The sequence below is a fragment of the Stigmatopora nigra genome, unplaced genomic scaffold (genome assembly GCF_051989575.1).
Source record: "Stigmatopora nigra isolate UIUO_SnigA unplaced genomic scaffold, RoL_Snig_1.1 HiC_scaffold_24, whole genome shotgun sequence".
NCBI classification, from domain to species: Eukaryota; Metazoa; Chordata; class Actinopteri; order Syngnathiformes; family Syngnathidae; genus Stigmatopora; species Stigmatopora nigra.
This window is the reverse complement of record NW_027551603.1, coordinates 937,925-959,456: the sequence shown is the minus strand read 5'-3', so window position 1 is coordinate 959,456 and position 21,532 is coordinate 937,925. Positions and strand designations below refer to the sequence as shown.

The 21,532-nt window shown below is 52.8% G+C and overlaps 1 non-coding gene and 98 pseudogenes across 1 annotated transcript; all 99 read left to right on the top strand.

Moving 5' to 3' along the window:
• Window positions 1-2,994: 2,994 nt before the first annotated feature.
• On the top strand, window positions 2,995-3,113 carry LOC144188310 (5S ribosomal RNA; annotated as a pseudogene).
• A 56-nt stretch (window positions 3,114-3,169) lies between these two features.
• On the top strand, window positions 3,170-3,288 carry LOC144190150 (5S ribosomal RNA). Its single transcript, XR_013324975.1, has one exon. It is a non-coding gene; the product is annotated as a 5S ribosomal RNA (ribosomal RNA).
• Window positions 3,289-3,344: 56 nt separating this feature from the next.
• LOC144183460 (5S ribosomal RNA) lies at window positions 3,345-3,463 on the top strand (annotated as a pseudogene).
• A 56-nt stretch (window positions 3,464-3,519) lies between these two features.
• On the top strand, window positions 3,520-3,638 carry LOC144184787 (5S ribosomal RNA; annotated as a pseudogene).
• Window positions 3,639-3,694: 56 nt separating this feature from the next.
• LOC144189263 (5S ribosomal RNA) lies at window positions 3,695-3,813 on the top strand (annotated as a pseudogene).
• A 55-nt stretch (window positions 3,814-3,868) lies between these two features.
• On the top strand, window positions 3,869-3,987 carry LOC144189927 (5S ribosomal RNA; annotated as a pseudogene).
• A 56-nt stretch (window positions 3,988-4,043) lies between these two features.
• On the top strand, window positions 4,044-4,162 carry LOC144183561 (5S ribosomal RNA; annotated as a pseudogene).
• A 56-nt stretch (window positions 4,163-4,218) lies between these two features.
• LOC144190931 (5S ribosomal RNA) lies at window positions 4,219-4,337 on the top strand (annotated as a pseudogene).
• Window positions 4,338-4,393: 56 nt separating this feature from the next.
• Window positions 4,394-4,512, top strand: LOC144188091 (5S ribosomal RNA; annotated as a pseudogene).
• A 56-nt stretch (window positions 4,513-4,568) lies between these two features.
• Window positions 4,569-4,687, top strand: LOC144191198 (5S ribosomal RNA; annotated as a pseudogene).
• Window positions 4,688-4,743: 56 nt separating this feature from the next.
• On the top strand, window positions 4,744-4,862 carry LOC144189046 (5S ribosomal RNA; annotated as a pseudogene).
• A 56-nt stretch (window positions 4,863-4,918) lies between these two features.
• LOC144189262 (5S ribosomal RNA) lies at window positions 4,919-5,037 on the top strand (annotated as a pseudogene).
• Window positions 5,038-5,092: 55 nt separating this feature from the next.
• On the top strand, window positions 5,093-5,211 carry LOC144183560 (5S ribosomal RNA; annotated as a pseudogene).
• A 56-nt stretch (window positions 5,212-5,267) lies between these two features.
• LOC144190271 (5S ribosomal RNA) lies at window positions 5,268-5,386 on the top strand (annotated as a pseudogene).
• Window positions 5,387-5,442: 56 nt separating this feature from the next.
• Window positions 5,443-5,561, top strand: LOC144189198 (5S ribosomal RNA; annotated as a pseudogene).
• Window positions 5,562-5,617: 56 nt separating this feature from the next.
• On the top strand, window positions 5,618-5,736 carry LOC144183820 (5S ribosomal RNA; annotated as a pseudogene).
• Window positions 5,737-5,792: 56 nt separating this feature from the next.
• Window positions 5,793-5,911, top strand: LOC144182562 (5S ribosomal RNA; annotated as a pseudogene).
• A 56-nt stretch (window positions 5,912-5,967) lies between these two features.
• Window positions 5,968-6,096, top strand: LOC144186436 (5S ribosomal RNA; annotated as a pseudogene).
• A 56-nt stretch (window positions 6,097-6,152) lies between these two features.
• Window positions 6,153-6,271, top strand: LOC144182085 (5S ribosomal RNA; annotated as a pseudogene).
• Window positions 6,272-6,327: 56 nt separating this feature from the next.
• Window positions 6,328-6,446, top strand: LOC144189502 (5S ribosomal RNA; annotated as a pseudogene).
• A 56-nt stretch (window positions 6,447-6,502) lies between these two features.
• LOC144187327 (5S ribosomal RNA) lies at window positions 6,503-6,621 on the top strand (annotated as a pseudogene).
• Window positions 6,622-6,677: 56 nt separating this feature from the next.
• Window positions 6,678-6,796, top strand: LOC144190581 (5S ribosomal RNA; annotated as a pseudogene).
• Window positions 6,797-6,852: 56 nt separating this feature from the next.
• On the top strand, window positions 6,853-6,971 carry LOC144188460 (5S ribosomal RNA; annotated as a pseudogene).
• Window positions 6,972-7,029: 58 nt separating this feature from the next.
• On the top strand, window positions 7,030-7,148 carry LOC144182974 (5S ribosomal RNA; annotated as a pseudogene).
• Window positions 7,149-7,204: 56 nt separating this feature from the next.
• LOC144187538 (5S ribosomal RNA) lies at window positions 7,205-7,323 on the top strand (annotated as a pseudogene).
• A 56-nt stretch (window positions 7,324-7,379) lies between these two features.
• LOC144184589 (5S ribosomal RNA) lies at window positions 7,380-7,508 on the top strand (annotated as a pseudogene).
• Window positions 7,509-7,564: 56 nt separating this feature from the next.
• On the top strand, window positions 7,565-7,693 carry LOC144183348 (5S ribosomal RNA; annotated as a pseudogene).
• Window positions 7,694-7,749: 56 nt separating this feature from the next.
• On the top strand, window positions 7,750-7,868 carry LOC144190219 (5S ribosomal RNA; annotated as a pseudogene).
• Window positions 7,869-7,924: 56 nt separating this feature from the next.
• Window positions 7,925-8,043, top strand: LOC144189713 (5S ribosomal RNA; annotated as a pseudogene).
• Window positions 8,044-8,099: 56 nt separating this feature from the next.
• Window positions 8,100-8,218, top strand: LOC144191046 (5S ribosomal RNA; annotated as a pseudogene).
• Window positions 8,219-8,274: 56 nt separating this feature from the next.
• Window positions 8,275-8,393, top strand: LOC144187536 (5S ribosomal RNA; annotated as a pseudogene).
• Window positions 8,394-8,448: 55 nt separating this feature from the next.
• Window positions 8,449-8,567, top strand: LOC144183019 (5S ribosomal RNA; annotated as a pseudogene).
• A 56-nt stretch (window positions 8,568-8,623) lies between these two features.
• LOC144187326 (5S ribosomal RNA) lies at window positions 8,624-8,742 on the top strand (annotated as a pseudogene).
• Window positions 8,743-8,798: 56 nt separating this feature from the next.
• LOC144190580 (5S ribosomal RNA) lies at window positions 8,799-8,917 on the top strand (annotated as a pseudogene).
• Window positions 8,918-8,973: 56 nt separating this feature from the next.
• Window positions 8,974-9,092, top strand: LOC144188459 (5S ribosomal RNA; annotated as a pseudogene).
• Window positions 9,093-9,150: 58 nt separating this feature from the next.
• Window positions 9,151-9,269, top strand: LOC144182973 (5S ribosomal RNA; annotated as a pseudogene).
• Window positions 9,270-9,325: 56 nt separating this feature from the next.
• On the top strand, window positions 9,326-9,444 carry LOC144187535 (5S ribosomal RNA; annotated as a pseudogene).
• Window positions 9,445-9,500: 56 nt separating this feature from the next.
• LOC144187142 (5S ribosomal RNA) lies at window positions 9,501-9,629 on the top strand (annotated as a pseudogene).
• Window positions 9,630-9,685: 56 nt separating this feature from the next.
• LOC144183347 (5S ribosomal RNA) lies at window positions 9,686-9,814 on the top strand (annotated as a pseudogene).
• Window positions 9,815-9,870: 56 nt separating this feature from the next.
• On the top strand, window positions 9,871-9,989 carry LOC144190218 (5S ribosomal RNA; annotated as a pseudogene).
• A 56-nt stretch (window positions 9,990-10,045) lies between these two features.
• Window positions 10,046-10,164, top strand: LOC144188046 (5S ribosomal RNA; annotated as a pseudogene).
• Window positions 10,165-10,220: 56 nt separating this feature from the next.
• Window positions 10,221-10,339, top strand: LOC144188099 (5S ribosomal RNA; annotated as a pseudogene).
• A 56-nt stretch (window positions 10,340-10,395) lies between these two features.
• LOC144191045 (5S ribosomal RNA) lies at window positions 10,396-10,514 on the top strand (annotated as a pseudogene).
• A 56-nt stretch (window positions 10,515-10,570) lies between these two features.
• LOC144189701 (5S ribosomal RNA) lies at window positions 10,571-10,689 on the top strand (annotated as a pseudogene).
• A 56-nt stretch (window positions 10,690-10,745) lies between these two features.
• LOC144191044 (5S ribosomal RNA) lies at window positions 10,746-10,864 on the top strand (annotated as a pseudogene).
• Window positions 10,865-10,920: 56 nt separating this feature from the next.
• On the top strand, window positions 10,921-11,039 carry LOC144187534 (5S ribosomal RNA; annotated as a pseudogene).
• A 55-nt stretch (window positions 11,040-11,094) lies between these two features.
• On the top strand, window positions 11,095-11,213 carry LOC144183018 (5S ribosomal RNA; annotated as a pseudogene).
• Window positions 11,214-11,269: 56 nt separating this feature from the next.
• LOC144190952 (5S ribosomal RNA) lies at window positions 11,270-11,388 on the top strand (annotated as a pseudogene).
• A 56-nt stretch (window positions 11,389-11,444) lies between these two features.
• Window positions 11,445-11,563, top strand: LOC144186148 (5S ribosomal RNA; annotated as a pseudogene).
• Window positions 11,564-11,619: 56 nt separating this feature from the next.
• Window positions 11,620-11,738, top strand: LOC144182543 (5S ribosomal RNA; annotated as a pseudogene).
• A 56-nt stretch (window positions 11,739-11,794) lies between these two features.
• LOC144188737 (5S ribosomal RNA) lies at window positions 11,795-11,913 on the top strand (annotated as a pseudogene).
• A 56-nt stretch (window positions 11,914-11,969) lies between these two features.
• Window positions 11,970-12,098, top strand: LOC144186352 (5S ribosomal RNA; annotated as a pseudogene).
• A 56-nt stretch (window positions 12,099-12,154) lies between these two features.
• LOC144188348 (5S ribosomal RNA) lies at window positions 12,155-12,273 on the top strand (annotated as a pseudogene).
• Window positions 12,274-12,328: 55 nt separating this feature from the next.
• On the top strand, window positions 12,329-12,447 carry LOC144187369 (5S ribosomal RNA; annotated as a pseudogene).
• A 56-nt stretch (window positions 12,448-12,503) lies between these two features.
• Window positions 12,504-12,632, top strand: LOC144186598 (5S ribosomal RNA; annotated as a pseudogene).
• A 56-nt stretch (window positions 12,633-12,688) lies between these two features.
• Window positions 12,689-12,807, top strand: LOC144181858 (5S ribosomal RNA; annotated as a pseudogene).
• Window positions 12,808-12,863: 56 nt separating this feature from the next.
• On the top strand, window positions 12,864-12,982 carry LOC144190990 (5S ribosomal RNA; annotated as a pseudogene).
• A 56-nt stretch (window positions 12,983-13,038) lies between these two features.
• LOC144183137 (5S ribosomal RNA) lies at window positions 13,039-13,167 on the top strand (annotated as a pseudogene).
• Window positions 13,168-13,408: 241 nt separating this feature from the next.
• Window positions 13,409-13,527, top strand: LOC144185414 (5S ribosomal RNA; annotated as a pseudogene).
• A 56-nt stretch (window positions 13,528-13,583) lies between these two features.
• LOC144189689 (5S ribosomal RNA) lies at window positions 13,584-13,702 on the top strand (annotated as a pseudogene).
• A 56-nt stretch (window positions 13,703-13,758) lies between these two features.
• LOC144182020 (5S ribosomal RNA) lies at window positions 13,759-13,877 on the top strand (annotated as a pseudogene).
• Window positions 13,878-13,933: 56 nt separating this feature from the next.
• On the top strand, window positions 13,934-14,052 carry LOC144191570 (5S ribosomal RNA; annotated as a pseudogene).
• Window positions 14,053-14,108: 56 nt separating this feature from the next.
• On the top strand, window positions 14,109-14,227 carry LOC144190837 (5S ribosomal RNA; annotated as a pseudogene).
• A 56-nt stretch (window positions 14,228-14,283) lies between these two features.
• On the top strand, window positions 14,284-14,402 carry LOC144189548 (5S ribosomal RNA; annotated as a pseudogene).
• Window positions 14,403-14,458: 56 nt separating this feature from the next.
• Window positions 14,459-14,587, top strand: LOC144184578 (5S ribosomal RNA; annotated as a pseudogene).
• A 56-nt stretch (window positions 14,588-14,643) lies between these two features.
• Window positions 14,644-14,772, top strand: LOC144185565 (5S ribosomal RNA; annotated as a pseudogene).
• A 56-nt stretch (window positions 14,773-14,828) lies between these two features.
• Window positions 14,829-14,947, top strand: LOC144189135 (5S ribosomal RNA; annotated as a pseudogene).
• A 56-nt stretch (window positions 14,948-15,003) lies between these two features.
• Window positions 15,004-15,122, top strand: LOC144185253 (5S ribosomal RNA; annotated as a pseudogene).
• A 56-nt stretch (window positions 15,123-15,178) lies between these two features.
• On the top strand, window positions 15,179-15,297 carry LOC144186204 (5S ribosomal RNA; annotated as a pseudogene).
• Window positions 15,298-15,353: 56 nt separating this feature from the next.
• Window positions 15,354-15,482, top strand: LOC144183187 (5S ribosomal RNA; annotated as a pseudogene).
• A 56-nt stretch (window positions 15,483-15,538) lies between these two features.
• On the top strand, window positions 15,539-15,657 carry LOC144191714 (5S ribosomal RNA; annotated as a pseudogene).
• Window positions 15,658-15,713: 56 nt separating this feature from the next.
• On the top strand, window positions 15,714-15,832 carry LOC144188609 (5S ribosomal RNA; annotated as a pseudogene).
• Window positions 15,833-15,888: 56 nt separating this feature from the next.
• Window positions 15,889-16,007, top strand: LOC144190989 (5S ribosomal RNA; annotated as a pseudogene).
• Window positions 16,008-16,063: 56 nt separating this feature from the next.
• On the top strand, window positions 16,064-16,192 carry LOC144182895 (5S ribosomal RNA; annotated as a pseudogene).
• A 56-nt stretch (window positions 16,193-16,248) lies between these two features.
• On the top strand, window positions 16,249-16,377 carry LOC144184329 (5S ribosomal RNA; annotated as a pseudogene).
• Window positions 16,378-16,433: 56 nt separating this feature from the next.
• Window positions 16,434-16,552, top strand: LOC144186612 (5S ribosomal RNA; annotated as a pseudogene).
• Window positions 16,553-16,608: 56 nt separating this feature from the next.
• Window positions 16,609-16,727, top strand: LOC144189677 (5S ribosomal RNA; annotated as a pseudogene).
• A 56-nt stretch (window positions 16,728-16,783) lies between these two features.
• LOC144184840 (5S ribosomal RNA) lies at window positions 16,784-16,902 on the top strand (annotated as a pseudogene).
• A 56-nt stretch (window positions 16,903-16,958) lies between these two features.
• LOC144183083 (5S ribosomal RNA) lies at window positions 16,959-17,077 on the top strand (annotated as a pseudogene).
• Window positions 17,078-17,133: 56 nt separating this feature from the next.
• LOC144184287 (5S ribosomal RNA) lies at window positions 17,134-17,262 on the top strand (annotated as a pseudogene).
• Window positions 17,263-17,318: 56 nt separating this feature from the next.
• Window positions 17,319-17,447, top strand: LOC144186083 (5S ribosomal RNA; annotated as a pseudogene).
• Window positions 17,448-17,503: 56 nt separating this feature from the next.
• LOC144185818 (5S ribosomal RNA) lies at window positions 17,504-17,621 on the top strand (annotated as a pseudogene).
• A 56-nt stretch (window positions 17,622-17,677) lies between these two features.
• LOC144191749 (5S ribosomal RNA) lies at window positions 17,678-17,796 on the top strand (annotated as a pseudogene).
• Window positions 17,797-17,852: 56 nt separating this feature from the next.
• LOC144187035 (5S ribosomal RNA) lies at window positions 17,853-17,981 on the top strand (annotated as a pseudogene).
• A 56-nt stretch (window positions 17,982-18,037) lies between these two features.
• On the top strand, window positions 18,038-18,156 carry LOC144190034 (5S ribosomal RNA; annotated as a pseudogene).
• Window positions 18,157-18,572: 416 nt separating this feature from the next.
• LOC144191640 (5S ribosomal RNA) lies at window positions 18,573-18,691 on the top strand (annotated as a pseudogene).
• Window positions 18,692-18,747: 56 nt separating this feature from the next.
• LOC144187923 (5S ribosomal RNA) lies at window positions 18,748-18,866 on the top strand (annotated as a pseudogene).
• A 56-nt stretch (window positions 18,867-18,922) lies between these two features.
• Window positions 18,923-19,051, top strand: LOC144184284 (5S ribosomal RNA; annotated as a pseudogene).
• Window positions 19,052-19,107: 56 nt separating this feature from the next.
• Window positions 19,108-19,236, top strand: LOC144186082 (5S ribosomal RNA; annotated as a pseudogene).
• A 56-nt stretch (window positions 19,237-19,292) lies between these two features.
• LOC144185817 (5S ribosomal RNA) lies at window positions 19,293-19,410 on the top strand (annotated as a pseudogene).
• Window positions 19,411-19,466: 56 nt separating this feature from the next.
• LOC144191748 (5S ribosomal RNA) lies at window positions 19,467-19,585 on the top strand (annotated as a pseudogene).
• Window positions 19,586-19,826: 241 nt separating this feature from the next.
• On the top strand, window positions 19,827-19,945 carry LOC144190033 (5S ribosomal RNA; annotated as a pseudogene).
• A 416-nt stretch (window positions 19,946-20,361) lies between these two features.
• LOC144191639 (5S ribosomal RNA) lies at window positions 20,362-20,480 on the top strand (annotated as a pseudogene).
• Window positions 20,481-20,536: 56 nt separating this feature from the next.
• Window positions 20,537-20,655, top strand: LOC144184063 (5S ribosomal RNA; annotated as a pseudogene).
• Window positions 20,656-20,711: 56 nt separating this feature from the next.
• On the top strand, window positions 20,712-20,830 carry LOC144185107 (5S ribosomal RNA; annotated as a pseudogene).
• Window positions 20,831-20,886: 56 nt separating this feature from the next.
• Window positions 20,887-21,005, top strand: LOC144189030 (5S ribosomal RNA; annotated as a pseudogene).
• Window positions 21,006-21,061: 56 nt separating this feature from the next.
• On the top strand, window positions 21,062-21,180 carry LOC144182613 (5S ribosomal RNA; annotated as a pseudogene).
• A 56-nt stretch (window positions 21,181-21,236) lies between these two features.
• LOC144190177 (5S ribosomal RNA) lies at window positions 21,237-21,355 on the top strand (annotated as a pseudogene).
• A 56-nt stretch (window positions 21,356-21,411) lies between these two features.
• LOC144181806 (5S ribosomal RNA) lies at window positions 21,412-21,530 on the top strand (annotated as a pseudogene).
• The last annotated feature ends 2 nt before the right edge of the window (window positions 21,531-21,532 follow it).

Genomic DNA, 21,532 nt, shown 5'->3' with positions numbered 1-21,532 from the left:
AAGTTGTTTAAGTTATGTTACCCCGTTTATTAAATCAACCAACAAGAGCTACAGATCTGCCTCACCTTTCCAATTACTTCGGCGACTCTGCATCTGGGTTCAACTTACCCTACGATCGCGTCGCACTACGCGGCGAAATCGTAACAGCACGATCCAACCATTATGGACCCAGCGGAGCGCCACCCACGCTCGCGCCGACGCACTCGGCGACGCAAACCATCCACCTCGAAGACACCGGACTGCTTGGAATGTATAAGAAACCCCTCAGAATCGTTTAGGAATTTTGTAATGGACACACCGTGGTGCGGGGCTCTCAGGCACATCATTTCTAGAGATGAGCCACAGCTGGTAGAAGAGTTAGAGCCGCAGCGTACTCATACGCCCCACCACTGCTATGCACGTCGCCCTGGGAAGCCTTTACCGTTTCATCATGATGCCCAGGTGCGTACAACCACCAGAGAGCGCCCAAGTTATCTTATGCCTATGCCCAGAGGAATTGATTCACCGTGGAGGGAGCCTGAAGATTCTGGTGAGGAGGACACCCGTTGAGGAAGTTCCCCACGGCCAGCAGCGTGGCCAGGATCTTCTTGAAGGTCCGGTTGCCGGCCAGCTGCTCCATGCCCAACTTCAGGTCAAACAGGGGCTCGGCGATCTCCTGCTCGAGTGCCTCATAGTTGAGTTTGAAAGACCACAGCTGCAGGCGGGGGGTCAAGGCGCTGACGGAAGCCAGGCCCGAGAGGAATTCCTCGGCCGTCCCCAGGGGAACGTCGGGATTGGCCGAGCGAGCCTCGCGGATCTTCTGCTTCTCCTCCTCTGTGGGCGTCATGCTCAGGATCTTCTCCACACCCTCCTTGTTGATGGCAAAGTCGTCAAAGTTGAGGATGGCGCTCTTGATGACGTGAACGGCGGGCAGGACCGTCATCCCGATGTTGATGGCGGTGCTCCGCTTGGAGTCCAGAACCAGGATCTCGGACTTTTTGCTCTCTGGCGCTTTCTTGGCCCATGGCGTCTCTTTGGCCCTGGACTCAAAGAGGTGCTCCAGCTTCCCCATGTCCACTTGGACCTTGTCCAGTGACGCCAAAAATAATCTAATCACGTAATTAGTGACAGCTGATAGTTATCGTGACGTCATGCCAGGAAAGGCAATCCAACCTCTCCTGACAAGAGCATCAAATAAAGACAATTTGTCGGTCTTTCGGGAACAGATTTTCTTGAAAAATAACCCTTTCGCTATGATTTCTAGAATTTTACTGACATAATGCAAGTGCATTCGCAGCTAGCCCTCAGAGATAAAATGAGTTGGATTTCCATCTCCAACAATACCAGCCGATATGTTATGAGGTTCTTGATCTGAATGAATTAAATGACCTCCGGTATGCAGTACAACTGTAGAGCAATTACTTTAAATTATGTTCATTCTTTTGTCCCCCGCCTGGTGCCCGTAGATAGCTGGGATAGGCCTTAGCACCCCCCGTGACCCTTGTGAGGATAAGCGGTTGAGAGAATGAATGAATGAAAGAATACTAAACAATGTCTTTCACATGACGATCATTTATACTAAACAATTACTATTAGTTTAAGCATGTGAAACTATGATAAAATATGATTTGGATTTTACAGCATGTTTTCGTAACCTGTTTTATGTTTATTTATATAAACAATAGACACCTTGTAAAGCATTGCTGTTGCTTCACATGTATTTCTTAGGGGCCTAACATTCAACCACATCTAAGCAGCAGTACTTGTAGACTTGCATTCTGTGAAGCGCAAAGTGTCCTTCTGTTCTAAAGAGACAGAACAGCAAGAAAAGGACTCTGTGCAACCTTCTTTACTCTGTAACAGCGGGATGATGCTTTTTGTGTAGAAAGGATGGAGTACAAAGTGTAAGCGAATGAGTGGAAAGTACTGCAGACAATGTATGACTGTTTTTTTCTATTTTTTTTCCGTGCAGTTGAGGAGTGTAGTTTGCAAGATCCAGCATGCCAGTACTATTGAATGCTGGGTATTTTGCTGAGCCTTCTCTAAAAATTACTTCTCTTATCATGTAAAAGTAGTGATATCTGAACAGACAGAAGAATAGTCAGTCATTTTCTTCTTAAAAAAATAAAAATAAAATACTTGTGGTTGCTAGAGTTATACAGTAAAAAAAGGGGTGTGTGCATGTGGTGGTGGAGCAATATAATTTTAGTTTCAGTGAAATGAAAAATCTACAATAGTGTTCCAATAAATTGGTGGTTATTGAAGTGCTATACCAATTGAATGTAATTTCTGGTAAAATTCTGTAGCTCCAGTGTTTAACCATAAATCCTATGTGATTTTTTGTTTTACAGTATAAAATGTGAAAACACTTATAAATCCCATTTAAATTCAGTGAATTCATTTAGTTGTGCTGCCACTACAACATTGCACCCAATCAGTTAGTCTTTAATTGAATCTGATTACCAGTCGATTTGAATTGAATGACTTGACCCCGCTGAGATATTTTCTCTAAAAGAATAATGGAGTTGCTTATTTGACTATTTAGTATTGTTATTTTGTTATCTTTTTGCATTTGGTGCTTTTTTTAAACATCCACTACTTTACATTATAATTGCTTGATCTGAGGTAGTTGGGTTGTAAAGGTTTAAATCAAAATTCAAAGTACGGTAATACACATATATACACACGATGCAACAGATGTGCAGTCCATTTGCAGCGTCCAGAAGTAAAACAACATGTGAAAATTGAGTGTATAGAGTGCAAAAAGTCTTACTGCAATCAAGCTGACTTTACTCCTTTGTTATTATTGCTGACTCAAAGACAAATACCAATTTGGCCTGAAATGCACAAAAGTAAAACATAGCTGTATATATTCCTGCCTTTTCCCCCCTCTTTTATAACCTGAATATTCCAACTGACTTTGAATAATGTCAAATCCCAATTGATTTGGGTAGCAGGTGTAGAAGGTCGAATTAATACTTTAGCTCATGGGTGTCCATCTGCAAGAGCAGTACCGCTCACGGCCATACCACCCTGAAAAGGCCTGATCTCGTCCGATCTCGGAAGCCAAGCATGGTTCGGCCTGGTTAGTACCTAATTGGGAGACCGCTTGGGAATACCAGGTGCTGTGAGCATCATACCCCGCATCTTTTTCGACATTTCATGGGTGTCCATCTGCCAGTGCAGTACCGCTCACGGCCATACCACCCTGAAAAGGCCCGATCTCGTCCGATCTTGGAAGCCAAGCATGGTTGGGCCTGGTTAGTACCTGGTTGGGAGACCGCTTGGGAATACCAGGTGCTGTGAGCATCATACCCCGCATCTTTTTCGACATTTCATGGGTGTCCATCTGCAAAAGCAGTCCCGCTCACGGCCATACCACCCTGAAAAGGCCCGATCTCGCCCGATCTCGGAAGCCAAGCATGGTTAGACTTGTTTAGTACCAGATTGGGAGACCGCTTGGGAATACCAGGTGCTGTGAGAACCATGCCCCGCATCTTTTTCGACATTTCATGGGTGTCCATCTGCTAGTGCAGTACCGTTCACGGCCATACCACCCTGAAAAGGCCCGATCTCGTCCGATCTCGGAAGCCAAGCATGGTTCGGCCTGGTTAGTACCTGATTGGGAGACCGCTTGGGAATACCAGGTGCTGTGAGCATCATACCCCGCATCTTTTTCGACATTTCATGGGTGTCCATCTGCAAGAGCAGTACCGCTCACGGCCATACCACCCTGAAAAGGCCCGATCTCCTCCGATCTCGGAAGCCAAGCATGGTTCGGCCTGTTTAGTACCTGATTGGGAGACCGCTTGGGAATACCAGGTGCTGTGAGCAGCATACCCGCATCTTTTTCGACATTTCATGGGTGTCCATCTGCAAGAGCAGTACCGCTCACGGCCATACCACCCTGAAAAGGCCCGATCTCGTCCGATCTCGGCAGCCAAGCATGGTTCGGCCTGGTTAGTACCTGATTGGGAGACCGCTTGGGAATACCAGGTGCAGTGAGCATCATACCCCGCATCTTTTTCGACATTTCATGGGTGTCCATCTGCTAGTGCAGCACCGCTCACGGCCATACCACCCTGAAAAGGCCCGATCTTGTCCGATCTCGGAAGCCAAGCATAGTTCGGCCTGGTTTGTACCTGATTGGGAGACCGCTTGGGAATACCAGGTGCTGTGGGCATTATACCCCGCATCTTTTTCGACATTTCATGGGTGTCCATCTGCTAGTGCAGTACCGCTCACGGCCATACCACCCTGAAAAGGCCCGATCTCGTCCGATCTCGGCAGCCAAGCATGGTTTGGCCTGTTTAGTACCTGATTGGGAGACCGCTTCGGAATACCGGGTGCTGTGAGCATCATACCCCGCATCTTTTTCGACATTTCATGGGTGTCCATCTGCTAGTGCAGTACCGCTCACGGCCATACCACCCTGAAAAGGCCCGATCTCGTCCGATCTCGGAAGCCAAGCATGGTTCGGCCTGATTAGTACCTGATTGGGAGACCGCTTGGGAATACCAGGCGCTGTGAGCATCATACCCCGCATCTTTTTCGACATTTCATGGGTGTCCATCTGCAGGAGCAGTACTGCTCACGGCCATACCACCCTGAAAAAGCCCGATTTAGTCCGATCTCGGAAGCCAAGCATGGTTTGGCCTGGTTAGTACCTGATTGGGAGACCGCTTGGGAATACCAGGTGCTGTGAGTATCATACCCCGCATCTTTTTCGACATTTCATGGGTGTCCATCTGCTAGTGCAGTACCGTTCACGGCCATACCACCCTGAAAAGGCCCGATCTCGTCCGATCTCGGAAGCCAAGCATGGTTCGGCCTGGTTAGTACCTGATTGGGAGACCGCTTGGGAATACCAGGTACTGTGAGCATCATACCCCGCATCTTTTTCGACATTTCATGGGTGTCCATCTGCAAGAGCAGTACCGCTCACGGCCATACCACCCTGAAAAGGCCCGATCTCCTCCGATCTCGGAAGCCAAGCATGGTTCGGCCTGTTTAGTACCTGATTGGGAGACCGCTTGGGAATACCAGGTGCTGTGAGCAGCATACCCGCATCTTTTTCGACATTTCATGGGTGTCCATCTGCTAGTGCAGCACCGCTCACGGCCATACCACCCTGAAAAGGCCCGATCTTGTCCGATCTCGGAAGCCAAGCATAGTTCGGCCTGGTTTGTACCTGATTGGGAGACCGCTTGGGAATACCAGGTGCTGTGGGCATTATACCCCGCATCTTTTTCGACATTTCATGGGTGTCCATCTGCTAGTGCAGTACCGCTCACGGCCATACCACCCTGAAAAGGCCCGATCTCGTCCGATCTCGGCAGCCAAGCATGGTTTGGCCTGTTTAGTACCTGATTGGGAGACCGCTTCGGAATACCAGGTGCTGTGAGCATCATACCCCGCATCTTTTTCGACATTTCATGGGTGTCCATCTGCTAGTGCAGTACCGCTCATGGCCATACCACCCTGAAAAGGCCCGATCTCGTCCGATCTCGGAAGCCAAGCATGGTTCGGCCTGATTAGTACCTGATTGGGAGACCGCTTGGGAATACCAGGCGCTGTGAGCATCATACCCCGCATCTTTTTTGACATTTCATGGGTGTCCATCTGCAGGAGCAGTACTGCTCACGGCCATACCACCCTGAAAAAGCCCGATTTAGTCCGATCTCAGAAGCCAAGCATGGTTTGGCCTGGTTAGTACCTGATTGGGAGACCGCTTGGGAATACCAGGTGCTGTGAGTATCATACCCCGCATCTTTTTCGACATTTCATGGGTGTCCATCTGCTAGTGCAGCACCGCTCACGGCCATACCACCCTGAAAAGGCCCGATCTCGTCCGATCTCGGAAGACAAGCATGATTCGGCCTGGTTAGTACCTGATTGGGAGACCGCTTGGGAATACCACGTGCTGTGAGCATCATACCCTGCATCTTTTTTGACATTTCATGGGTGTCCATCTGCTAGTGCAGTACCGCTCACAGCCATACCACCCTGAAAAGGCCCGATCTCGTCCGATCTCGTCCGATCTCGGCAGCCAAGCATGGTTCGGCCTGGATAGTACCTGATTGGGAGACCGCTTGGGAATACCACGTGCTGTGAGCATCATACCCCGCATCTTTTTCGACATTTCATGGGTGTCCATCTGCAAAAGCAGTACCGCTCACGGCCATACCACCCTGAAAAGGCCCGATCTCGCCCGATCTCGGAAGCCAAGCATGTTTCGGCCTGGTTAGTACCTGATTGGGAGACCGTTTGGGAATACCAGGTGCTGTGAGCATCATACCCCGCATCTTTTTCGACATTTCATGGGTGTCCATCTGCTAGTGCAGTACCGCTCACGGCCATACCACCCTGAAAAGGCCCGATCTCGTCCGATCCCGGAAGCCAAGCATGGTTCGGCCTGGTTAGTACCTGATTGGGAGACCGCTTGGGAATACCAGGTGCTGTGAGCATCATACCCCGCATCTTTTTCGACATTTCATGGGTGTCCATCTGCTAATGCAGTACCGCTCACGGCCATACCACCCTGAAAAGGCCCGATCTCGTCCGATCTCGGAAGCCAAGCATGGTTCGGCCTGGTTAGTACCTGATTGGGAAACCGCTTGGGAATACCAGGTGCTGTGAGCATCATACCCCGCATCTTTTTCGACATTTCATGGGTGTCCATCTGCAAGAACAGTACCGCTCACGGCCATACCACCCTGAAAAGGCCCGATCTCGCCCGATCTCGGAAGCCAAGCATGGTTCGGCCTGGTTAGTACCTGATTGGGAGATCGCTTGGGAATACCAGGTGCTGTGAGCATCATACCCCGCATCTTTTTCGACATTTCATGGGTGTCCATCTGCTAGTGCAGTACCGCTCACGGCCATACCACCCTGAAAAGGCCCGATCTCGCCCGATCTCGGAAGCCAAGCATGGTTCGGCCTGGTTAGTACCTGATTGGGAGACCGCTTGGGAATACCAGGTGCTGTGAGCATCATAACCCGCATCTTTTTCGACATTTCATGGGTGTCCATCTGCAAGAGCAGTACCGCTCACATGGCCATACCACCCTGAAAAGGCCCGATCTCGTCCGATCTCGGAAGCCAAGCATGGTTCGGCCTGGTTAGTACCTGATTGGGAGACCGCTTGGGAATACCAAGTGCTGTGAGCTTCATACCCCGCATCTTTTTCGAGATTTCATGGGTGTCCATCTGCTGGTGCAGTACCGCTCACGGCCATACCACCCTGAAAAGGCCCGATCTCGTCCGATCTCGGAAGCCAAGCATGGTTCGGCCTGTTTAGTACCTGATTGGGAGACCGCTTGGGAATACCAGGTGCTGTGAGCATCATACCCCGCATCTTTTTCGACATTTCATGGGTGTCCATCTGCAAGAGCAGTACCGCTCACGGCCATACCACCCTGATAAGGCCCGATCTCGTCCGATCTCGTCCGATCTCGGCAGCCAAGCGTGGTTCGGCCTGGTTAGTACCTGATTGGGAGACCGCTTGGGAATACCAGGTGCTGTGAGCATCATACCCCGCATCTTTTTCGACATTTCATGGGTGTCCATCTGCAAGAGCAGTACCGCTCACGGCCATACCACCCTGATAAGGCCCGATCTCGCCTGATCTCGTCCGATCTCGGCAGTCAAGCATGGTTCGGCCTGGTTAGTACCTGATTGGGAGACCGCTTGGGAATACCAGGTGCTGTGAGCATCATACCCCGCATCTTTTTCGACATTTCATGGGTGTCCATCTGCTAGTGCAGTACCGCTCATGGCCATACAACCCTGATAAGGCCCGATCTCGTCCGATCTCGGCAGCCAAGCATGGTTCGGCCTGTTTAGTACCTGATTGGGAGACCGCTTGGGAATACCAGGTGCTGTGAGCATCATACCCCGCATCTTTTTCGACATTTCATGGGTGTCCATCTGCTAATGCAGCACCGCTCACGGCCATACCACCCTGAAAAGGCCCGATCTCGTCCGATCTCGGAAGCCAAGCATGGTTCGGCCTGGTTAGTACCTGATTGGGAGACCGCTTGGGAATACCAGGTGCTGTGAGCATCATACCCCGCATCTTTTTCGACATTTCATGGGTGTCCATCTGCTAGTGCAGTACCGCTCACGGCCATACCACCCTGAAAAGGCCCGATCTCGTCCGATCTCGGAAGCCACGCATGGTTCGGCCTGTTTAGTACCTGATTGGGAGACCGCTTGGGAATACCAGGTGCTGTGAGCATCATACCCCGCATCTTTTTCGAGATTTCATGGGTGTCCATCTGCTGGTGCAGTACCGCTCACGGCCATACCACCCTGAAAAGGCCCGATCTCGTCCGATCTCGGAAGCCAAGCATGGTTCGGCCTGTTTAGTACCTGATTGGGAGACCGCTTGGGAATACCAGGTGCTGTGAGCATCATACCCCGCATCTTTTCGACATTTCATGGGTGTCCATCTGCAAGTGCAGTATCGCTCACGGCCATACCACCCTGAAAAGGCCCGATCTCGTCCGATCTTCGAAGCCAAGCATGGTTCGGCCTGTTTAGTACCTGATTGGGAGACCGCTTGGGAATACCAGGTGCTGTGAGCATCATACCCCGCATCTTTTTCGACATTTCATGGGTGTCCATCTGCTAATGCAGTACCGCTCACGGCCATACCACCCTGAAAAGGCCCGATCTCGTCCGATCTCGGAAGCCAAGCATGGTTCGGCCTGGTTAGTACCTGATTGGGAAACCGCTTGGGAATACCAGGTGCTGTGAGCATCATACCCCGCATCTTTTTCGACATTTCATGGGTGTCCATCTGCAAGAACAGTACCGCTCACGGCCATACCACCCTGAAAAGGCCCGATCTCGCCCGATCTCGGAAGCCAAGCATGGTTCGGCCTGGTTAGTACCTGATTGGGAGATCGCTTGGGAATACCAGGTGCTGTGAGCATCATACCCCGCATCTTTTTCGACATTTCATGGGTGTCCATCTGCTAGTGCAGTACCGCTCACGGCCATACCACCCTGAAAAGGCCCGATCTCGCCCGATCTCGGAAGCCAAGCATGGTTCGGCCTGGTTAGTACCTGATTGGGAGACCGCTTGGGAATACCAGGTGCTGTGAGCATCATAACCCGCATCTTTTTCGACATTTCATGGGTGTCCATCTGCAAGAGCAGTACCGCTCACATGGCCATACCACCCTGAAAAGGCCCGATCTCGTCCGATCTCGGAAGCCAAGCATGGTTCGGCCTGGTTAGTACCTGATTGGGAGACCGCTTGGGAATACCAAGTGCTGTGAGCTTCATACCCCGCATCTTTTTCGAGATTTCATGGGTGTCCATCTGCTGGTGCAGTACCGCTCACGGCCATACCACCCTGAAAAGGCCCGATCTCGTCCGATCTCGGAAGCCAAGCATGGTTCGGCCTGTTTAGTACCTGATTGGGAGACCGCTTGGGAATACCAGGTGCTGTGAGCATCATACCCCGCATCTTTTTCGACATTTCATGGGTGTCCATCTGCAAGAGCAGTACCGCTCACGGCCATACCACCCTGATAAGGCCCGATCTCGTCCGATCTCGTCCGATCTCGGCAGCCAAGCGTGTTTCGGCCTGGTTAGTACCTGATAGGGAGACCGCTTGGGAATACCAGGTGCTGTGAGCATCATACCCCGCATCTTTTTCGACATTTCATGGGTGTCCATCTGCAAGAGCAGTACCGCTCACGGCCATACCACCCTGATAAGGCCCGATCTCGCCTGATCTCGTCCGATCTCGGCAGTCAAGCATGGTTCGGCCTGGTTAGTACCTGATTGGGAGACCGCTTGGGAATACCAGGTGCTGTGAGCATCATACCCCGCATCTTTTTCGACATTTCATGGGTGTCCATCTGCTAGTGCAGTACCGCTCATGGCCATACAACCCTGATAAGGCCCGATCTCGTCCGATCTCGGCAGCCAAGCATGGTTCGGCCTGTTTAGTACCTGATTGGGAGACCGCTTGGGAATACCAGGTGCTGTGAGCATCATACCCCGCATCTTTTACGACATTTCATGGGTGTCCATCTGCAAGGGCGGTACCGCTCACGGCCATACCACCCTGAAAAGGCTCGATCTCGTCCGATCTCGGAAGCCAAGCATGGTTCGGCCTGGTTAGTACCTGATTGGGAGACCGCTTGGGAATCCCAGGTGCTGTGAGCATCATACCCCGCATCTTTTTCGACATTTCATGGGTGTCCATCTGCTAATGCAGCACCGCTCACGGCCATACCACCCTGAAAAGGCCCGATCTCGTCCGATCTCGGAAGCCAAGCATGGTTCGGCCTGGTTAGTACCTGATTGGGAGACCGCTTGGGAATACCAGGTGCTGTAAGCATCATACCCAGCATCTTTTTCGACATTTCATGGGTGTCCATCTGCAAGAGCAGTACCGCTCACGGCCATACCACCCTGAAAAGGCCCGATCTCGTCCGATCTCGGAAGCCACGCATGGTTCGGCCTGTTTAGTACCTGATTGGGAGACCGCTTGGGAATACCAGGTGCTGTGAGCATCATACCCCGCATCTTTTTCGAGATTTCATGGGTGTCCATCTGCTAGTGCAGTACCGCTCACGGCCATACCACCCTGAAAAGGCCCGATCTCGTCCGATCTCGGAAGCCAAGCATGGTTCGGCCTGGTTAGTACCTGATTGGGAGACCGCTTGGGAATACCAGGTGCTGTGAGCATCATACCCCGCATCTTTTTCGACATTTCATGGGTGTCCATCTGCTAGTGCAGTACCGCTCACGGCCATACCACCCTGAAAAGGCCCGATCTCGTCCGATCTCGGAAGCCACGCATGGTTCGGCCTGTTTAGTACCTGATTGGGAGACCGCTTGGGAATACCAGGTGCTGTGAGCATCATACCCCGCATCTTTTTCGAGATTTCATGGGTGTCCATCTGCTGGTGCAGTACCGCTCACGGCCATACCACCCTGAAAAGGCCCGATCTCGTCCGATCTCGGAAGCCAAGCATGGTTCGGCCTGTTTAGTACCTGATTGGGAGACCGCTTGGGAATACCAGGTGCTGTGAGCATCATACCCCGCATCTTTTCGACATTTCATGGGTGTCCATCTGCAAGTGCAGTATCGCTCACGGCCATACCACCCTGAAAAGGCCCGATCTCGTCCGATCTTCGAAGCCAAGCATGGTTCGGCCTGTTTAGTACCTGATTGGGAGACCGCTTGGGAATACCAGGTGCTGTGAGCATCATACCCCGCATCTTTTTCGACATTTCATGGGTGTCCATCTGCAGGAGCGGTACCGCTCATGGCCATACCACCCTGAAAAGGCCCGATCTCGTCCGATCTTGGAAGCCAAGCATGGTTCGGCCTGTTTAGTACCTGATTGGGAGACCGCTTGGGAATACCAGGTGCTGTGAGCATCATACCCCGCATCTTTTTCGACATTTCATGGGTGTCCATCTGCTAGTGCAGTACCGCTTACGGCCATACCACCCTGAAAAGGCCCTATCTCGTCCGATCTCTGCAGCCAAGCATGGTTCGGCCTGTTTAGTACCTGATTGGGAGACCGCTTGGGAATACCAGGTGCTGTGAGCATCATACCCCGCATCTTTTTCGACATTTCATGGGTGTCCATCTGCAAGAGCAGTACCGCTTACGGCCGTACCACCCTGAAAAGGCCCGATCTCGTCCAATCTCGGAAGTCAAGCATTGTTCGGCCTGGTTAGTACCTGGTTGGGAGACCGCTTGGGAATACCAGGTGCTGTGAGCATCATACCCCGCATCTTTTGCGACATTTCATGGGTGTCCATCTGCTAGTGCACTACCGCTCACGGCCATACCACCCTGAAAAGGCCCGATCTCGTCCGATCTCGGCAGCCAAGCATGGTTCGGCCTGTTTAGTACCTGATTGGGAGACCGCTTGGGAATACCAGGTGCTGTGAGCATCATACCCCGCATCTTTTTCGACATTTCATGGGTGTCCATCTGCAAGAGCAGTACCGCTCACGGCCATACCACCCTGATAAGGCCCGATCTCGCCCGATCTCGTCCGATCTCGGCAGCCAAGCATGGGTCGGCCTGGTTAGTACCTGATTGGGAGACCGCTTGGGAATACCAGGTGCGGTGAGCATCATACCCCGCATCTTTTTCGACATTTCATGGGTGTCCATCTGCAAGAGCAGTACCGCTCACGGCCATACCACCCTGAAAAAGCCCGATCTCGTCCGATCTCGGAAGCCAAGCATGGTTCAGCCTGGTTAGTACCTGATTGGGAGACCGCTTGGGAATACCAGGTGCTGTGAGCATCATACCCCGCATCTTTTCGACATTTCATGGGTGTCCATCTGCTAGTGCAGTACCGCTCACGGCCATACCACCCTGAAAAGGCCTGATCTCGTCCGATCTCGGAAGCCAAGCATGGTTCGGCCTGGTTAGTACCTGATTGGGAGACCACTTGGGAATACCAGGTGCTGTGAGCATCATACCCCGCATCTTTTTCGACATTTCATGGGTGTCCATCTGCTAGTGCAGTACCGCTCACGGCCATACCACCCTGAAAAGGCCCGATCTCGTCCGATCTCGTCCGATCTAGGAAGCCAAGCATGGTTCGGCCTGTTTAGTACCTGATTGGGAGACCGCTTGGGAATACCAGGTGCTGTGAGCATCATACCCCGCATCTTTTTCGACATTTCATGGGTGTCCATCTGCTAGTGCAGTACCGCTCACAGCCATACCACCCTGAAAAGGCCCGATCTCGCCAGATCTCGGAAGCCAAGCATGTTTCGGCCTGGTTAGTACCTGATTGGGAGACCGCTTGGGAATACCAGGTGCTGTGAGCATCATACCCCGCATCTTTTTCGACATTTCATGGGTGTCCATCTGCTAGTGCAGTACCGCTCACGGCCATACCACCCTGAAAAGGCCCGATCTCGTCCGATCTCGGAAGCCTAGCATGGTTCGGCCTGTTTAGTACCTGATTGGGAGACCGCTTGGGAATACCAGGTGCTGTGAGCATCATACCCCGCATCTTTTTCGACATTTCATGGGTGTCCATCTGTTAGTGCAGTACCGCTCACGGCCATACCGCCCTGAAAAGGCCCGATCTCGTCCGATCTCGTCCGATCTCGGCAGCCAAGCATGGTTCGGCCTGGTTAGTACCTGATTGGGAGACCGCTTGGGAATACCAGGTGCTGTGAGCATCATACCCCGCATCTTTTTCGACTTTTCATGGGTGTCCATCTGCAAGAGCAATACCGCTCACGGCCATACCACCCTGATAAGGCCCGATCTCGTCCGATCTCGTCCGATCTCGGCAGCCAAGCATTGTTCGGCCTGGTTAGTACCTGATTGGGAGACCGCTTGGGACTACCAGGTGCTGTGAGCGTCATACCCCGCATCTTTTTCGACATTTCATGGGTGTCCATCTGCAAGAGCAGTACCTGCCATGGCCATACCACCCTGAAAAGGCCCGACCTCGTCCGATCTCGGAAGCCAAGCATGGTTCGGCCTGGTTAGTACCTGATTGGGAGACCGCTTGGGAATACCAGGTGCTGTGAGCAACATACCCCGCATCTTTTTCGACATTTCATGGGTGTCCATCTGCAAAAGCAGTACCGCTCACGGCCATACCACCCTGAAAAGGCCCGATCTCGTCCGATCTCGGAAGCCAAGCATGGTTCGGCCTGGTTAGTACCTGATTGGGAGACCGCTTGGGAATACCAGGTGCTGTGAGCATCATACCCCGCATCTTTTTCGACATTTCATGGGTGTCCATCTGCAAGTGCAGTATCGCTCACGGCCATACCACCCTGAAAAGGCCCGATCTCGCCCGATCTCGGCAGCCAAGCATGATTCGGCCTGGTTAGTACCTGATTGGGAGACCGCTTGGGAATACCAGGTGCTGTGAGCATCAAACCCCGCATCTTTTTCGACATTTCATGGGTGTCCATCTGCTAGTGCAGTACCGCTCACGGCCATACCACCCTGAAAAGGCCCGATCTCGTCCGATCTCGGAAGCCAAGCATGGTTCGGCCTGGTTAGTACCTGATTGGGAGACCGCTTGGAAATACCAGGTGATGTGAGCATCATAACCCGCATCTTTTTCGACATTTCATGGGTGTCCATCTGCTAGTGCAGTACCGCTCACGGCCATACCACCCTGAAAAGGCCCGATCTCGTCCGATCTCGGCAGCCAAGCATGGTTCGGCCTGTTTAGTACCTGATTGGGAGACCGCTTCGGAATACCAGGTGCTGTGAGCATCATACCCCGCATCTTTTTCGACATTTCATGGGTGTCCATCTGCTAGTGCAGTACCGCTCACGGCCATACCACCCTGAAAAGGCCCGATCTCGTCCGATCTCGGAAGCCAAGCATGGTTCGGCCTGTTTAGTACCGGATTGGGAGACTGCTTGGGAATACCAGGTGCTGTGAGCATCATACCCCGCATCTTTTTCGACATTTCATGGATGTCCATCTGCAAGAGCAGTACCGCTCACGGCCATACCACCCTGATAAGGCCCGATCCCGCCCGATCTCGTCCGAACTCGGCAGCCAAGCATGGTTCGGCCTGGTTAGTACCTGATTGGGAGACCGCTTGGGAATACCAGGTGCAGTGAGCATCATACCCCGCATCTTTTTCGACATTTCATGGGTGTCCATCTGCTAGTGCAGTACCGCTCACGGCCATACCACCCTGATAAGGCCCGATCTCGCCCGATTTCGTCCGATCTCGGCAGCCAAGCATGGTTCGGCCTGTTTAGTACCTGATTGGGAGACCGCTTGGGAATACCAGGTGCTGTGAGCATCATACCTCGCATCTTTTTCGACATTTCATGGGTGTCCATCTGCAAGAGCAGTACCGCTCATGGCCATACCACCCTGAAAAGGCCCGATCTCGTCTGATCTCGGAAGCCAATCATGGTTCGGCCTGGTTAGTACCTGATTGGGTGACCGCTTGGGAATACCAGGTGCTGTGAGCATCATACCCCGCATATTTTTCGACATTTCATGGGTGTCCATCTGCAAGAGAAGTACCGCTTCTGGCCATACCACCCTGTAAAGGCCCGATCTCTTCTGATCTTGGAAGCCAAGCATGGTTCGGCCTGGTTAGTACCTGATTGGGAGACCGCTTGGGAATACCAGGTGCTGTGAGCATCATACCCCGGAACTTTTTCGACATTTCATGGGTGTCCATCTGCATGAGCAGTACTACTCACGGCCATACCACCCTGAAAAGGCCTGATCTCGTCCGATATCGGAAGCCAAGCATGGTTCAGCCTGTTTAGTACCTGATTGGGAGACCGCTTGGGAATACCAGGTGCTGTGAGCATCATACCCCGCATCTTTTTCGACATTTCATGGGTGTCCATCTGCAAGTGCAGTATCGCTCACGGCCATACCACCCTGATAAGGCCCGATCTTGCCCGATCTCGTCCGATCTCGGCAGCCAAGCATGGTTCGGCCAGGTTAGTACCTGATTGGGAGACCGCTTGGGAATACCAGGTGCTGTGAGCATCTTACCCCGCATCTTTTTCGACATTTCATGGGTGTCCATCTGCGAGAGCAGTACCGCTCACGGCCATACCACCCTGAAAAGGCCCGATCTCGCCCGATCTCGGAAGCCAAGCATGGTTCAGCCTGGTTAGTACCTGATTGGGAGACCGCTTGGGAATACCAGGTGCTGTGAGCATCATACCCCGCATCTTTTTCGACATTTCATGGGTGTCCATCTGCAAGAGCAGCACCGCTCACGGCCATACCACCCTGAAAATGCCCGATCTCGTCCGATCTCGGAAGCCAAGCATTGTTCGGCCTGTATAGTACCTGATTGGGAGACCGCTTGGGAATACCAGGTGCTGTGAGCATCTTACCCCGCATCTTTTTCGACATTTCATGGGTGTCCATCTGCTAGTGCAGTACCGCTCACGGCCATACCACCCTGAAAAGGCCCGATCTCGTCCGATCTCGGAAGCCTAGCATGGTTCGGCCTGTTTAGTACCTGATTGGGAGACCGCTTGGGAATACCAGGTGCTGTGAGCATCATACCCCGCATCTTTTTCGACATTTCATGGGTGTCCATCTGCTAGTGCAGTACCGCTCACGGCCATACCACCCTGAAAAGGCCCGATCTCGTCCGATCTCGTCCGATCTCGGCAGCCAAGCATGGTTCGGCCTGGTTAGTACCTGATTGGGAGACCGCTTGGGAATACCAGGTGCTGTGAGCATCATACCCCGCAACTTTTTTGACATTTCATGGGTGTCCATCTGCAAGAGCAATACCGCTCACGGCCATACCACCCTGATAAGGCCCGATCTCGTCCTATCTCGTCCGATCTCGGCAGCCAAGCATGGTTCGGCCTGGTTAGTACCTGATTGGGAGACCGCTTGGGAATACCAGGTGCTGTGAGCATCATACCCCGCATCTTTTTCGACATTTCATGGGTGTCCATCTGCAAGAGCAGTACCTGCCATGGCCATACCACCCTGAAAAGGCCCGACCTCGTCCGATCTCGGAAGCCAAGCATGGTTCGGCCTGGTTAGTACCTGATTGGGAGACTGCTTGGGAATACCAGGTGCTGTGAGCATCATACCCCGCATCTTTTTCGACATTTCATGGGTGTCCATCTGCAAAAGCAGTACTGCTCACGGCCATACCACCCTGAAAAGGCCCGATCTCGTCCGATCTCGGAAGCCAAGCATGGTTCGGCCTGGTTAGTACCTGATTGGGAGACCGCTTGGGAATACCAGGTGCTGTGAGCATCATACCCCGCATCTTTTTCGACATTTCATGGGTGTCCATCTGCAAGGGCAGTACCGCTCACGGCCATACCACCCTGAAAAGGCCCGATCTCGTCCGATCTCTGCAGCCAAGCATTGTTCGGCCTGGTTAGTACCTGATTGGGACACCGCTTGGGAATACCAGGTGCTGTGAGCGTCATACCCCGCATCTTTTTCGACATTTCATGGGTGTCCATCTGCAAGACCAGGACCGCTCACGGCCATACCACCCTGAAAAGGCCCGATCTCGTCCGACCTCGGAAGCCAAGCATGGTTCGGCCTGGTTAGTACCTGATTGGGAGACCGCTTGGGAATACCAGGTGCTGTGAGCATCATACCCCGCATCTTTTTCGACATTTCATGGGTGTCCATCTGCAAGAGCAGTACCGCTCACGGCCATACCACCCTGATAAGGCCCGATCTCGTCCGATCTCGTCTGATCTCGGCAGCCAAGCATGGTTCGGCCTGGTTAGTACCTGATTGGGAGACCGCTTGGGAATTCCAGGTGCTGTGAGCATCATACCCCGCATCTTTTTCGACATTTCATGGGTGTCCATCTGCAAGAGCAGTACCGCTCACGGCCATACCACCCTGATAAGGCCCGATCTCGTCCGATCTCGTCCGATCTCGGCAGCCAAGCATTGTTCGGCCTGGTTAGTACCTGATTGGGAGACCGCTTGGGAATACCAGGTGCTGTGAGCATCATACCCCGCATCTTTTTCGACATTTCATGGGTGTCCATCTGCAAGAGCAGTACTGCTCACGGCCATACCACCCTGAAAAGGCCCGCTCCGTCCGATCTCGGAAGCCAAGCATGGTATGGCCTGGTTAGTGCCTGATTGGGAGACCGCTTGGGAATACCAGGTGCTGTGAGCATCATACCCCGCATCTTTTTCGACATTTCATGGGTGTCCATCTGCAAGAGCAGTACCACTCACGGCCATACCACCCTGAAAAGGCCCGATCTCGTCCGATCTCGGCAGCCAAGCATTGTTCGGCCTGGTTAGTACCTGATTGGGAGACCGCTTGGGAATACCAGGTGCTGTGAGCATCATACCCCGCATCTTTTTCGACATTTCATGGGTGTCCATCTGCAAGAGCAGTACCGCTCACGGCCATACCACCCTGAAAAGGCCCGATCTCGTCCGATCTCGTCCGATCTTGGAAGCCAAGCATGGTTCGGCCTGGTTAGTGCCTGATTGGGAGACTGCTTGGGAATACCAGGTGCTGTGAGCATCATACCCCGCATCTTTTTCGACATTTCATGGGTGTCCATCTGCGAGAGCAGTACCGCTCACGGCCATACCACCCTGAAAAGGCCCGATCTCGTCCGATCTCGGCAGCCAAGCATTGTTCGGCCTGGTTAGTACCTGATTGGGAGACCGCTTGGGAATACCAGGTGCTGTGAGCATCATACCCTGCATCTTTTTCGACATTTCATGGGTGTCCATCTGCAAGAGCAGTACCGCTTCCGGCCATACCACCCTGAAAAGGCCCGATCTCGTCCGATCTCGTCCGATCTTGGAAGCCAAGCATGGTTCGGCCTGGTTAGTACCTGATTGGGAGACCGCTTGGGAATACCAGGTGCTGTGAGAACCATGCCCCGCATCTTTTTCGACATTTCATGGGTGTCCATCTGCAAGAACAGTTCTGCTCACGGCCATACCACCCTGATAAGGCCCGATCTCGTCCAACCTCAGAAGCACAGCATGGTTCGGCCTGGTTAGTACCTGATTGGGAGACCGCTTAGGAATACCAGGTTCTGTGAGAACCATGCCCCGCATCTTTTTCGACATTTCATGGGTGTCCATCTGCAAGAGCAGTACCGCTCACGGCCATACCACCCTGAGAAGGCCCGATCTCGTCCGATCTCGGAAGCCAAGCATAGTTCGGCCTGTTTAGTACCTGATTGGGAGACCGCTTGGGAATACCAGGTGCTGTGAGCATCATACCCCGCATCTTTTTCGACATTTCATGGGTGTCCATCTGCAAGAGCAGTACCGCTCATGGCCATACCACCCTGAAAAGGCCCGATCTCGTCCGACCTCGGAAGCCAAGCATGGTTCGGCCTGGTTAGTACCTGATTGGGAGACCGCTTGGGAATACCAGGTGCTGTGAGCATCATACCCCGCATCTTTTTCGACATTTCATGGGTGTCCATCTGCAAGAGCAGTACCGCTCACGGCCATACCACCCTGATAAGGCCCGATCTCGTCCGATCTCGTCTGATCTCGGCAGCCAAGCATGGTTCGGCCTGGTTAGTACCTGATTGGGAGACCGCTTGGGAATTCCAGGTGCTGTGAGCATCATACCCCGCATCTTTTTCGACATTTCATGGGTGTCCATCTGCAAGAGCAGTACCGCTCACGGCCATACCACCCTGATAAGGCCCGATCTCGTCCGATCTCGTCCGATCTCGGCAGCCAAGCATTGTTCGGCCTGGTTAGTACCTGATTGGGAGACCGCTTGGGAATACCAGGTGCTGTGAGCATCATACCCCGCATCTTTTTCGACATTTCATGGGTGTCCATCTGCAAGAGCAGTACTGCTCACGGCCATACCACCCTGAAAAGGCCCGCTCCGTCCGATCTCGGAAGCCAAGCATGGTATGGCCTGGTTAGTGCCTGATTGGGAGACCGCTTGGGAATACCAGGTGCTGTGAGCATCATACCCCGCATCTTTTTCGACATTTCATGGGTGTCCATCTGCAAGAGCAGTACCACTCACGGCCATACCACCCTGAAAAGGCCCGATCTCGTCCGATCTCGGCAGCCAAGCATTGTTCGGCCTGGTTAGTACCTGATTGGGAGACCGCTTGGGAATACCAGGTGCTGTGAGCATCATACCCCGCATCTTTTTCGACATTTCATGGGTGTCCATCTGCAAGAGCAGTACCGCTCACGGCCATACCACCCTGAAAAGGCCCGATCTCGTCCGATCTCGTCCGATCTTGGAAGCCAAGCATGGTTCGGCCTGGTTAGTGCCTGATTGGGAGACTGCTTGGGAATGCCAGGTGCTGTGAGCATCATACCCCGCATCTTTTTCGACATTTCATGGGTGTCCATCTGCAAGAGCAGTACCGCTCACGGCCATACCACCCTGAAAAGGCCCGATCTCGTCCGATCTCGGCAGCCAAGCATTGTTCGGCCTGGTTAGTACCTGATTGGGAGACCGCTTGGGAATACCAGGTGCTGTGAGCATCATACCCTGCATCTTTTTCGACATTTCATGGGTGTCCATCTGCAAGAGCAGTACCGCTTCCGGCCATACCACCCTGAAAAGGCCCGATCTCGTCCGATCTCGTCCGATCTTGGAAGCCAAGCATGGTTCGGCCTGGTTAGTACCTGATTGGGAGACCGCTTGGGAATACCAGGTGCTGTGAGAACCATGCCCCGCATCTTTTTCGACATTTCATGGGTGTCCATCTGCAAGAACAGTTCTGCTCACGGCCATACCACCCTGATAAGGCCCGATCTCGTCCAACCTCAGAAGCCAAGCATGGTTCGGCCTGGTTAGTACCTGATTGGGAGACCGCTTAGGAATACCAGGTTCTGTGAGAACCATGCCCCGCATCTTTTTCGACATTTCATGGGTGTCCATCTGCAAGAGCAGTACCGCTCACGGCCATACCACCCTGAGAAGGCCCGATCTCGTCCGATCTCGGAAGCCAAGCATAGTTCGGCCTGTTTAGTACCTGATTGGGAGACCGCTTGGGAATACCAGGTGCTGTGAGCATCATACCACGCATCTTTTTCGACATTTCATGGGTGTCCATCTGCAAGAACAGTACCGCTCACGGCCATACCACCCTGAAAAGGCCCGATCTCATCCGATCTTGGAAGCCAAGCATGGTTCGGCCTGTTTAGTACCTGATTGGTAGACCGCTTGGGAATACCAGGTGGTGTGAGCATCATACCCCGCATCTTTTTCGACATTTCATGGGTGTCCATCTGCAAGAGCAATACCGCTAATGGCCATACCACCCTGAAAAGGCCCGATCTCGTCCGATCTTGGAAGCCAAGCATGGTTCGGCCTGTTTAGTACCTGATTGGGAGACCGCTTGGAAATACCTGGTGCTGTGAGCATCATACCCCGCATCTTTTTCGACATTTCATCGGTGTCCATCTGCTAGTGCAGTACCGCTCACGGCCATACCACCCTGAAAAGGACCGATCTCGTCCGATCTCGGAAGCCAAGCATGGTTCGGCCTGGTTAGTACCTGATTGGGAGACCGCTTGGGAATACCAGGTGCTGTGAGCATCATACCCCGCATCTTTTTCGACATTTCATGGGTGTCCATCTGCTAGTACAGTACCGCTCATGGCCATACCACCCTGAAAAGGCCTGATCTCGTCTGATCTCGGAAGCCAAGCATGATTTGGCCTGGTTAGTACCTGATTGGGAGACCGCTTGGGAATACCAGGTACTGTGAGCATCATACCCCGCATCTTTTTCGACATTTCATGGGTGTCCATCTGCTAGTGCAGTACCGCTCACGGCCATACCACCCTGAAAAGGCCCGATCTCGTCCGATCTCAGTAGCCAAGCATGGTTCGGCCTGGTTAGTACCTGATTGGGAGACCGCTTGGGAATACCAGGTGCTGTGAGCATCATACCCCGGATCTTTTTCGACATTTCATGGGTGTCCATCTGCAGGAGCAGTACCGCTCAAGGCCATACCACCCTGAAAAGGCCCGATCTCGTCTGATCTCGAAAGCCAAGCATGGTTCGGCCTGGTTAGTACCTGATTGGGAGACCGCTTGGGAATACCAGGTGCTGTGAGCATC